The sequence below is a fragment of the Barbus barbus genome (genome assembly GCF_936440315.1).
Source record: "Barbus barbus genome assembly, chromosome: 36".
NCBI classification, from domain to species: Eukaryota; Metazoa; Chordata; class Actinopteri; order Cypriniformes; family Cyprinidae; genus Barbus; species Barbus barbus.
This window is the reverse complement of record NC_136714.1, coordinates 14,285,722-14,297,809: the sequence shown is the minus strand read 5'-3', so window position 1 is coordinate 14,297,809 and position 12,088 is coordinate 14,285,722. Positions and strand designations below refer to the sequence as shown.

Here is a 12,088-nt window from a genome sequence, read left to right as displayed (position 1 = left end):
ATATTAAAAGCATCCCAGACCAGACTTAACGAAACACTAAAATAAATTAAACACTTTGCATTCGGAATTTCTTACCTGACTGGTAGCTCTGACACCACGCATGCACCTTGTTGTTGTCTCCTCCATCGCGCGCGCCGTCTTCATCCAATACGTTGGAAATCGTCACATCCGGTTTTTTGAAACGCGCAATCAAACCACTTACGTTAGTTTAACGCTTGATAATTAAGTATAGTGGACCATTACACAACTGAAGTTACTTAAACGCAATACAATAGTGTTTTGATGGGAAAATAAATATATGTGGGTTATTTTAACAAAAAACATTTGGGTAGAACGAACAGTGCCCCAAAACCATTTTTTTGAGTGTAGTTTAATTAACTCTCTACATTAAAAAATTAAAAGAATAATACAGATAATAAAGACGAATTAAAAACAAACTTAGCTAACCAACAGGTGAGAGGAATGTTCTGCAGGACACAATGTTACACATGTTCACTTTGATCACAGTTACTGTCATTTCTTTATCCTGCAAAAGGCGGCTATGAAGTGTCTGACATTTATATTCAAACACGCTGTTATCCCTTACAGTTCCTACTCTCATGAAATACGCACACTATATGTTGTCTTTTAAACCTAAATTTAACGTTCAAAAATGGATATTTCAGCAGAACTAATGTTTTTTGCGCTGAATATTAATTGTCTCTCTCTACTGTGTTCGGCCTATCCGCCTCGTCCTGACATTTTATCCTACCCGAACCCAGATCTTCAGGTCTTCCTACCAGGCCTTACTGCGCATGCGCACATCAATATTTCATCCTTTTTTCGCGCTGAACAACAATATTTAATGCATCTGCATTACTGTAAGGGTAGGTTTAGGGTTGGGGCAGGTGTAGACGTTAATAAAACACAATCTAATAGGTAAAAAAAATATATTTATTGTTGGTTTCCGGTAGCTGTATCCAGGGCCGGCGCCAAGAAAGTGGGGAGGCACGGCCCGCGAATGCCCCCCCACTTTCCATCCTCTCCCCTCCTTGCTGAACGCGATCGATTTTGAAGGCAAAAGTACTGATAAAACAGCGCACATAAGAAAACCATTGCACGCTTTAGCGAGAGTCAGCAACTGTACGCGAACACAGATAGCATGCCCCCCCTCACACACACACACAACGTGATTTGTGCCCCCCCTGGAAATTTAAATGCCCCCCTGATGGAGGTGCCCTGGCGCCGGCTCTGGCTGTATCCCTTCTAGCTACAACCGCGAATATAACACATAATTACTGTATTTGCATTACAGTAAGGGTAGGTTTAGGGTTGTGGTAGGTGAAGACATTAATAAATCATAATTTAACAGGTAGCATTTTTCGTTGTCGAATTGTACTACCTACTGTTTTAATGGGAAGTAGGAAAATCTGACAGGGTAGCACAAATCGATAGAACACTGGCGCTCATTCAGTAAAGATTTAAACTAAACACAGACTGCCAGGTCTTTTATGCAAAATTGGAAATACTCACGTGAATTTGTGAGTACAGATAAGGATATGATTGTAAACTGAAAGTTTTTGCGCTGAGGACACACACGCATCTGTCAAAGCGCCTGACAGGGCAAGTCATAATGCTAATGCATTAGCTTAAAGAATTCTAATTTTTTGGGCAGCTTGGGTCACGTACTTCTCCCGCAGTCTCATTCTGTTTCCTGCACTATTGCACAATTTTTTAGATGCATTTTGTCCATAGAAATGCGTTATTCATTGCTGTAATTTGACGCGACTGACTTAAGTTGTACATGCACTGTGGGCAGACCCGACTAATGATATGAGTTGATAATGTTGATGATTTTCATTATCGATAATAATCGATTTTAGCGATTAGTTGTTGCAGCCCTAATCAAAACCAACAAAAGAGCAATAACATGCAAGTGCTATATAGGGTTGGGGCGATATATTGCATGCGATATGCATGCGGATCTCGTCAGTAAAGCCGGTTCCTCGATTAGCGCTAAATCTCCATCACCTGTTTTCAAATGGAGTAGCATTTAATTCACAGAGCCGTAGTTCACTGATAAGCTACGCAATATCGCTTTCATTATCTCTGATATATTGCCTTCGATAATGAACACGATATTGCGTAGCTTGTCAGTGAACTACAGCTCCGTGAATTAAATGCCACTCCATTTGAAAACAAATGATGGAGATTTAGCGCTAATCAAGGAACCGGCTTTACTGGCGAGATGCGCATGCGATATATCGCCCAGCCCTAGTGCTGTATTAGTATATTATTATAGTGTTATATTTCAGTTTCACAAAGAAATGTGCAGCATTTTGTCCAATCAATAATAAAAGGACACATTTCATTTATAATTTGTCTTAAATCTCATTTTGTAAAAAAAAAACTAAGAAAATAAAGAAATTAAATAAAATTGACAAATGCATACAACAACATTTCAATACTAAACATTTAAATGAAAACAAAAAAATAAGCTAAAAACAATTCAAAATATTAAAACAACAAAAGGTATGAGTATAATAATGCTTCTAACATAACACTAAGCCAAACACCAAAAAACTACATGTTTATGTACAGCCACACACATATACATATACATACATATAAAAATAAATTCAATATATATATTACTTCATTTCCATATAGTATGAAGTACTAAAATTAAATAAAACTAAAACTGAATAAACAACCTATACAGACATCAACACTGAGCAAAGCATAGAGCGATACTTTATATCCGATAGAAGCACTGAGCGATACTTTATATCCTTTGCCGGTGTCCCTGTCCAGTGTCCCTGTCCGGTCTTCACACGAGGAGGGCTTTACACGATGGCTGCCGCGGTATAATAACCTTTTTTTATACCTATCTAACAAATCACTATTTGAATTCAGCTGGACCCACTTTCCTATTTATCACAAAAAAATGGTCAAGCAAGTGCAGACACTGACAAGATGCGCGATACAGTATGAGACCAAACACGATTTCAGCAAGTCTCAACACAGTAAACAAAATAAGTGTTTCCTAGCAACGGCAACTGCGCTAAACACTGAGACAAGTAAATACACTTACGAGCTGATTTTAACTTCCGCTGATAGACTGCTTCTCTTAAAGACTATTTCATTACACTACCTTCTGCTGGCGCTTGAACCAACTTTCCTGTTTATCACAAAAAATGGCCAAGCAAGTGCAGACACTGACAAGATATGCGATACAGTATGAGACCAAATGCGATTTCAGCAAGTCTATATATATATATATATATATTAGGGATGTAACGATTACCGGTTTGACGATAAATCATGATACAATTCCCCACGGTTAGTATTACTGTTTCATATTTTAATTATCATTAAAACCGTATTCGATTATCTCGATCTGAACAACTCACGATAAATAAATACTGTCCAGCATAAAGCAGAGTTTTAAGTGACTGTCTCACGTGCGCACGGCAGCAGAGTAGTTTCATTTTGAGTGAAAATAGGGCAGAAAAGCTGGGAGGTTTAAAAAGAGTGCTGAGGGAATTATACAAATGAATATATATCAATGAATTAATTATATGAATGTACCTCTGAAGGTTCTGACTATCTTCAGAAACGATTCGATGGCATTTTGTTTTCATCTTCGCTCCATGTATGACCTAAAGGAAGTGTTAAACACAATACTGCTCCTGTGAACTGTAGAGTTCACAGGAATCAGCTGTAATTCAGCTTTTCCGTATAAAGCGCCACCTGCTGTCAGTGAGTGGATTTACAGACACTTATTTACATTCAGCCTGTGTGCAGTTTCTGTCTGGCCAAAAAATTGACCAAATTTGCATGCCCTGCTGTAAATTTTAACCGGTTGATGAAAAACAAGCTTATGTTGATTCTACACATTTAAATAATTCAACAATTCAGATAAGCTATATAGAATTATTTATGGAGCAGATAAAATACATATAATCATTTATTAATCAATTATCATTTTGGCTTAACTCTTTTCTTTAAAGGCTAAAATGTGAGGTTTACCTTTATATGAAACTTTTTTCAAAGCTTTATTTGAACATTTACATTATTTATTTGAACATGGTATTAAACTGGTGTCAGTCAAGTTGTCATTTAAAATCCAGACCTCATTGGTAATGTTATTGTTTTAGTGATTATGCTAACAAAAAGTCATTTTATTTGCTGTTTGTTGATTTTTAAGTATAAAACTTGGTGAAGTGATTTGTGTGTCGGTACGTTTTGAACATCTCCAGCACATTTTAACAATACCGTGATAATACTGATAATCGTGATAATTTTGGTCACTATAATCGTGATAATAAATTTTCATACCGTTACATCCCTAATATATATATATATATATATATATATATATATATATATATATATATATATATATGTGTGTGTGTGTGTGTGGCTGTGAAAATAAATCTGCATTGTTTAACCTTTTAATCTTTCATTTAAAAATAAATCACAATCTCATTGTGAAAGGTTTCATGGGTCTGAGCAGAGTCTGCTGAATTTTTGGTCGAGCGGGGAGATTCGCACTCGCGCACTATATTAATCTACTTTCGCGCTACAAAAATGTGCTCTCGACATTTGGCAGTAAAAAAAACGCCATACTGAACATTCGGCAGAACACACCATAAAATCTCCAACCGGTTTTCGATTATTCGGATGTTTTGCTGAACATAGTAGTCGGCGGAGCTGCAGCGCTCTTTAGACGCTTCAGGACGTGCAAATGGGTGAAGCGAGCCGGTGTGCTCGTGAAGCTCAGACAGCGTGGATTTCGAATGCCGTTGCCTAGCATCCATCTGGCTAATCTCCACTCTCTACCCAACAAAACGGACAAACTCCTTCTGCTTTCCCGGTTAAACAAGGACTTTTCAAACTCTGCTGCTCTATGTTTCACGGAAACCTTGCTGAATGACGCCATCCCGGACAGCGCAATTCATCTTCCTAACTTCACGCTGATCAGAGCAGATCGCGACGCGGAATCAACGGGGAAATCGCGCGGCGACAGGACATGCTTCTACATCAATGAAAGGTGGTGTACAGATGTAACCAACCTAGTCTCATGGCATTTACGTACCTGGGTGCACTTTTTAGCGAGACACGAAATACGTACCAATAACTACATATTACTGCAGTTTCAGTTTCCTAAAGAAACAAACACTAGAGGCAGTAAAACTCCTACACCTTTTACTCCTTTTCACACAAATTTACAGAGTTTTGATTAATAAAGCGTATTGTTTGCACAATTACTTTAAGAATATCATGTTACGACTTAAAAACAATATTAATATGCTGGGAGATTTGAAAACTGATGCTTTTGAATGTTAGCATTGCACATATCCAGCCTCGTATCTATGGGTTTTCATAGATGAAAAGTTTGTTCGGTAGCTCACGGAGTACGGCGCCGTACTTAGAAGGCGAGGAGCTCTGGTTCGAATCCCGTGTAACTACGGTTTGACAAAACAGTTCAAATCTGCATAAAAGGAAGTTGAAATGGCACGGTTGCATCAACAAATACGTTTTTATACCAGTTTTGCAGGTAGGTAGGTTTAGGGTTGGTTGGTGTAGGGCATATTTCCAACACAATAGAGCATTAACTTTTAGGGACAGACCCCGGATATTTGAATTCTGAGGTACGTAAAACAGTGTCGCACAGAACGTGCACAGAGGTACGTATTTTTATGAGACCAGGTTGGATGTAACAGTGTTAAAGAAGATGTGCTGTTCAGATCTGGAAATGCTTTTCATCAACTGTAAACCTTTCTACTCACCGTGGGAGTTCTGCTTGTTCATTCTCGTGAGTGTCTACATTCCTCCGCAAGCGCACGTGAGCTCAGCTTTACAGAAACTCGCTGATCGGATCACAGACACAGAACAACAACACCCGGACTCTGTTTTAATCATTCTAGGGGACTTTAATAATGCAAATCTCTCCTGTGAACTGCCAGACAGCAGCATGTTACATGTCCCACCAGAGACAGTAATATGTTGAATCACTGTTACACAACAATAAAGGATGCATATCACTCTGTCCCACGGGCAGCTTTAGGACTCTCTGATCACTGTTTGGTTCATCTTATTCCGACCTACAGGCAGAAACTGAAATCAGCAAAACCTGTATTAAGGACTGTAAAGAGATGGACTAATGAGACAGAGCGGGTTTTACAAGCCTGCCTCGACCTTACTGATTGGAGTGTTTTTGAAGCTGCTGCAAACGATCTGGACGATCTCACAGAGACTGTAACATCTTATATCAGTTTCTGTGAGGATATGTGCATTCCTACCAAGACTCATCTAACTTACAACAACGACAAACCGTGGTTCACTGCAAAACCCTGGCAGCTCCGTCAGGCCAAAGAAGATGCTTACATGAATGGGGACAGAGTCTTGTATAAACAGGCCAAATACACACTGGAAAAGGAGATCAGAGTGGCAAAGAGAAATTATTCCGATAAGCTAAGGATCCAGTTCTCTTCCAGTGACACGGCTTCAGTGTGGAAAGGTCTGAAAGACATCACCAATTACAAGAAACCATCTCCCAGCACTGTGGAGAATCAACAGCTGGCAGACAATCTGAATGAGTTCAACTGCAGGTTGGAAAAAAACACCATTCACACCTCCTGCAACCCCCCTCTCCCTCACACCTGAACTGTAGATAAGAGATGACGACGTGTGCCAGCTCTTCAAAAAGAACAAGAGAAGGAAGGCACCAGGCCCAAACGGTGTGACACCAGCCTGTCTGAAATCCTGTGCTGACCAGCTGGCCCCCATCTTCACACAGATCTTCAACAGATCACTGGAGCTGTGTGAAGTCCCTTCATGCTTCAAATGCTCCACCATCATCCCCGTCCCAAAGAAACCCAAGATAACAGGACTTAATGACTACGGGCCTGTGGCTCTAACATCAGTGGTCATGAAGTCATTTGAAAAACTGTTTTTGGCTTATCTGAAGGACATCACTGGGCCCTTACTGGACCCCCTGCAGTTTGCCTACAGAGCAAACAGGTCTGTGGATGATGCAGTCAACATGGGACTGCATTACATACTGCAACACCTGGACAGACCAGGGACTTTTGTGAGGATCCTGTTTGTGGACATCAGCTCGGCCTTTAACACTATCATTCCAAACCTCCTCCTGCCCAAACTAACTCAGCTCTCCGTCCCCACCTCCGTCTGTCAGTGGATCAACAGCTTCCTGACAGACAGGCAGCAGCTAGTGAGGCTGGGGAAATACATACCCAGCACCCGTACGATCAGCACTGGAGCTCCTCAGGGCTGTGTTCTCTCCCCACTGCTCTTCTCTCTGTACACCAATGACTGCACATCTAAAGACCCCTCTGTCAAGCTCCTGAAGTTTGCAGACGACACCACACTGATCGGCCTCATCCAGGACGGTGATGAGTCTGCTTACAGACAGGAGGTTAAGGAGCTGGCTGTCTGGTGCAGTCTTAACAACCTGGAGCTCAACACGCTCAAAACTGTGGAGATGATCGTGGACTTCAGGAGAAACCCCCCTGCACTCCCCCCACTCACCATCATGAACAGCACTGTAACAACAGTGGAGTCATTCAGATTCCTGGGCAGCGCCATCTCTCAGGACCTGAAGTGGGACTTCCAAATTGACTCTAATGTTAAAAAGACCCAGCACAGGAACTGCTGAAACAGTTCTACTCTGCCATCATTGAATCCGTCCTCTGCACTTCTATAACTGTCTGGTTCAGCTCAGCTACCAAATCTGACCACAGAAGACTACGGAGGGTAGTCCGGACTGCTGAGCGAATCATTGGCACAACCCTCCCCACTCTCCAAGAACTGTACTTATCCAGAATGAGCAAAAGGGCTGGTAAAATCACTCTGGACCCCTCACATCCAGCACACTCCCTCTTTGAACTGTTACTGTCTGGTCGACGCTACAGAGCTCTGAGCACCAGAATGACCAGACACAGAAACAGTTTCTTCCCTCAGGCAATCCATCTCATGAACATTTGAACTCTTAACAATAAACATGAAACACACAACACTATCGTACTTTTTATTTTTTATACATTTCAAATTTGCAGCTAACATACCTGTATATACAGAATTTTCTATTTTATGGACTATTGTCCATTTTGTATATTTGTACATTATTATTATTATTTTTATTTTATTTTATTTTGTTTAATTATTATTATTATCTGTGTCCTGTGCTGTCACTGTCATTCTGTCGCACTGTGGAGCTACTGTCACTAAAACAAATTCCTTGTATGTGCAAACATACCTGGCAATAAAGCTAATTCTGATTCTGATTCTGATAATATAAAATCTTCCCACATGTGGTCATGACCCCAAGGTTGAGAACCGCCTCAGGTTACGTATGCAACCCTGGTTCCTCAAAGGAACGAGACGCTGCGTCCGGTAAGACGCTTTGGGGAACGAGATACCCACGCTGCCAGACTTCCAAGTCCCTGACCTGTGTGTAGACCTCAGGAGCACGACGAGGGCGAGAGAACGGAAGAGCCTGGAGTTGCCCACATATCGAGGCCATAAAACCTGACGTAGGTCAGGGTGTGGACCAACCCGCAACCCGGGCTCGCACTGGACACATACAATTGTGCTTTTGCTAGTCAGGCTCCCGAAAGAGAGGAGGACAGAAAGCCTGCAGTGCTATAGGCTGTGGTGCTGAGGAGGGGACCTTTGGAACATATCCTGTTCTAGGGTATAGAAAGGCTTTGGCCATGCCGGGCGCCAAATGAGTAGCCAAGTCCAAATGAGTAGGGGCCACTGAGAGGGCCTGAAGATCCCCCAATCTCTTTAGAGAAGATACCGCCAACAGAAATGTAGTCTTTAGAGTGAGATGGCGATCAGAAATCTCCTCAATAGGCCACCGCCAGGTCCCAAGTTGGCACACGGGACCGTACTGGAGGCCTCAGCCTCAGCGCACCGCGGAGGAAACGTGTAACCAGGGGTTTCTGCCAACTGATTGCCCACCAAGAGAGGCGTGGCAGGCTGATATTGCCGCGACATAAACCTTCAAGGTGGAGTGGGTCAACCCTGCGGAGAATCGGGCCTGCAGGAACTCCAGCACTGTACCAAGTGGGCAGTTGACTCCGCGGTCTCCGCACCATGAAGTGAAGAGTCTCCACTTCAGGGCGTACAGTTTCCTCGTTGAGGGAGCTCTGGATTGGAGTATGGTCTCAACAACCTCGGTTGAGAGATCAGAAGCTATGAGCTGCGCCCCCTCAGAGCCCACACCCACAGCTTCCATAACTCCAGGCAGGGATGAAAGACCCCTGCCTGTGAGAGGAGATCCCTCCTGACGGGAATCTCCCATGGAGAGCCGCCGAGGAGAGAAATCAGGTCCGAGAACCATAATCGGCCCGGCCAGAACAGTGCTACCAGAAGTAGACTGACCTCGTCCCAGCGCACTCTCGCCAGAACTCCTGGGAGCAGAGTGTTTGGGGGAAAGGTGTACAGACGAAGCCTCGGCCATATCTGTACCATAGCGAACTAGAGAGTACCAGAGGGGACATTGTGCTGTCTCATGAGTAGCGAAGAGGTCCACCTGAGCCTGGCCAAACACTCTCCAGATATGCTTCACCACATCTGGGTGAAGTTTCCATTCCCTGGGCCTTGGCCCCTGTCTCGACAGGACGTCTGCTCCCATATTGAGATGCCCAGGGATATATACCACTCTCAATGAGTAGAGTCTCCCTTGGGCCCACACAAGGATCTGGTGTGCCAGCCTGTACAGGGGGTTGTTGTCGGTGTGCACCAACACATGGTGATCTCTCAGGTCTGGGAGGAAATACTTCAGTGCACGCAGCACGGCCAGCATCTCTAGGCGATTGATATGCCACGTGAGATGGCGACCACTCCACAGACCGCGGGCAGGGTGGCCACTCATGACCGCTCCCCAACCGGTGAGGGACGCGTCCGTCGTTAGCGTCACGGGGCGACAAGGAGCTCCCAACACCTGGCTCTGAGACAAGAACCAAGGTTGTCTCCACATGTCTAAGGCACTTAGGCACCGCCACGTGACCTTGATCATGCGAAGCAGGTTTCCCCACAGGGAAAACCCCTTGGTCTTGAGCCACCACTGTAGGGGTCTCATGTACAGCAGGCCAATAGGTATCACGTTGGACGCAGCTGCCATCACACCCAGCAGTCTCTGAAACTGCTTCACTATGAGTGGCCGGCCTTTATTTCACCCTCGCGACCACGGTGAGGATCGACTCGATCCAAGCAGGTGTCATACGAGCCTGCATCGTGAGCAAATCCCACACAATCTCTGCAATCTGCAGGACCCATCGTGCCGGGAACCGCGGTGAAAACCGTTCCCCTCCAGCTGGGGCTACCCTCATAAGCCCTGGGCCATAGGCATCAGGGCTTCCTTGAAGCCTTCTTGGCCTGAAGCACGGCCCGCAGGTCCGTCTTCGGCTTAGAAGGCCCCGGGGCAGAGCACCGCTTGCCACCTCGGTCTCTGTGCCTCCCTGTACGAGGAGCTGGCACGCGGTTGGCGCTGCTCCTGTCCATCATCCGCCTGAGCTGGAGGGCGACGAGGCAAGAACTTGTCTACAAACCTCCTGGTTTCTGTCGACGACAGACTCGACGGCGTCGCAGAACAGACCCAGAGGCGCAAGTGGGGCGTCCAATAGGAAGACCCTGTCTTTATCTTTAATGTCAGACAGGGTCAACCAGAGATGCCTCTCCACTGCCACCCAATAGCACAGGCGGTCTCCTTGGTGGCGCAGAGAGCCAAATCAGCGGTCCTCCTGAGCTCCAAGATGTCATCGGAGCTCATGGCCTCGCGCTCATCCATCTCTTTCAGCAGGTCAGCCTGGTATGCCTGCAACACTGACATGGTGTGCAGACATGCACCAGCCTGACCCGCATCCGCGTATCCCTTGCCCACAAGCGCTGAAGTTGTTCGTAGCGGCTTGAAGGGCAAGGACGGAGCCTCCAGAGACGATGCCGCAACGGGGGACTCGCGAGCGTCTGTTCTACCCAAGACATCGCTCTGTAACCGCGCTGCTTCAATCCCCCCACATTACTGTAGTAATCACAGGAGGGGACGAAGAGGTGGGCCGAAAATGGGCTCGGGGAAGAACGGCAGGCTCCGTGTTGGATGTGATCGCTTCGTTCGCAGAAAGCGTTCATCAAGTTTGCTAGTCTGCGGCTCAGCATGCTCCTCGGCCAGCCAACTGATGTTTAGTTAGGTCACAGCACGAGTCATTACCTCCAACAGCTCTCGCACTCACCCTCCTCAGAGGAAGATAAGAGAAGCGCCGAGTCCGTTCCCCGGGGAGAAGTAACCGCCGAGGGGGCTTCCGATCCTGGAGAACAGCCGCCAAATCTGATGGGTGGGGAAGGAGATAGGGACTCGCCAGTCTCCATTCCCTCCAACAGATCCACTTGCGATCCCCACGAGTGCTGTTGTCCAAAAAGTTTGGACAACACACACAGAGCGCTTTTGCAGAATGACAAAAAGCTGATGCCGGCTGCATCGCACGTGCTTTTATACCAGCTGGTAATTACGTCACTCCGCCCGTGACTTCTCGCCCATCATTTGGACTGATTACACACGATATTCAGAGCCGCTCACGCTGGAAACGTTCCCCAAAGCATCTTACCGGATGCAGCTCGAGTTCCTGAAGAGAAACTCTGGATTAGACAAACCTGAACCCGTTGTTTTGACTGTCAGATTTCCCATAAGGCACTTGGCGCTTAAACAAACCCCCACAGACACACACACACACACACGCATGGCCTCTTTGTTTCCTGAGAATTCCTTTTATGATCAATCACCAGAGTGGAGCAGCTTTTATGAGATGCTGCAACAGTGTAGAATCAAGATATAGCCATTCATCTTCACCTAACAGAAGGCCCGAGACGTGGCCAAGCCAGATCCTGAGCGCCAAGTCATTCATATTTCAGAACGGAGCTGTTACCACACACACACACACACACTTTCGCTGCTGTTTGGAGGGGCTGCTGAAAGCCCTCTAAAAACTCAACAAACACTTCACCTGCTACTTTTCTTGAGGACTCAGCTGCATGGTGGAGCCATTCAGCAGAATTATTGTTTGTGTTTGTTTGTGTGTGT

At 45.1% G+C, this 12,088-nt stretch overlaps 1 protein-coding gene across 5 annotated transcripts in view; it reads left to right on the top strand.

Annotated features, from left to right (window-relative positions):
• LOC306855829 (cell adhesion molecule 1-like) overlaps positions 1-12,088 on the top strand; it is a 353,210-nt gene that overhangs the window by 273,852 nt on the left and 67,270 nt on the right. The window lies entirely within an intron of this gene.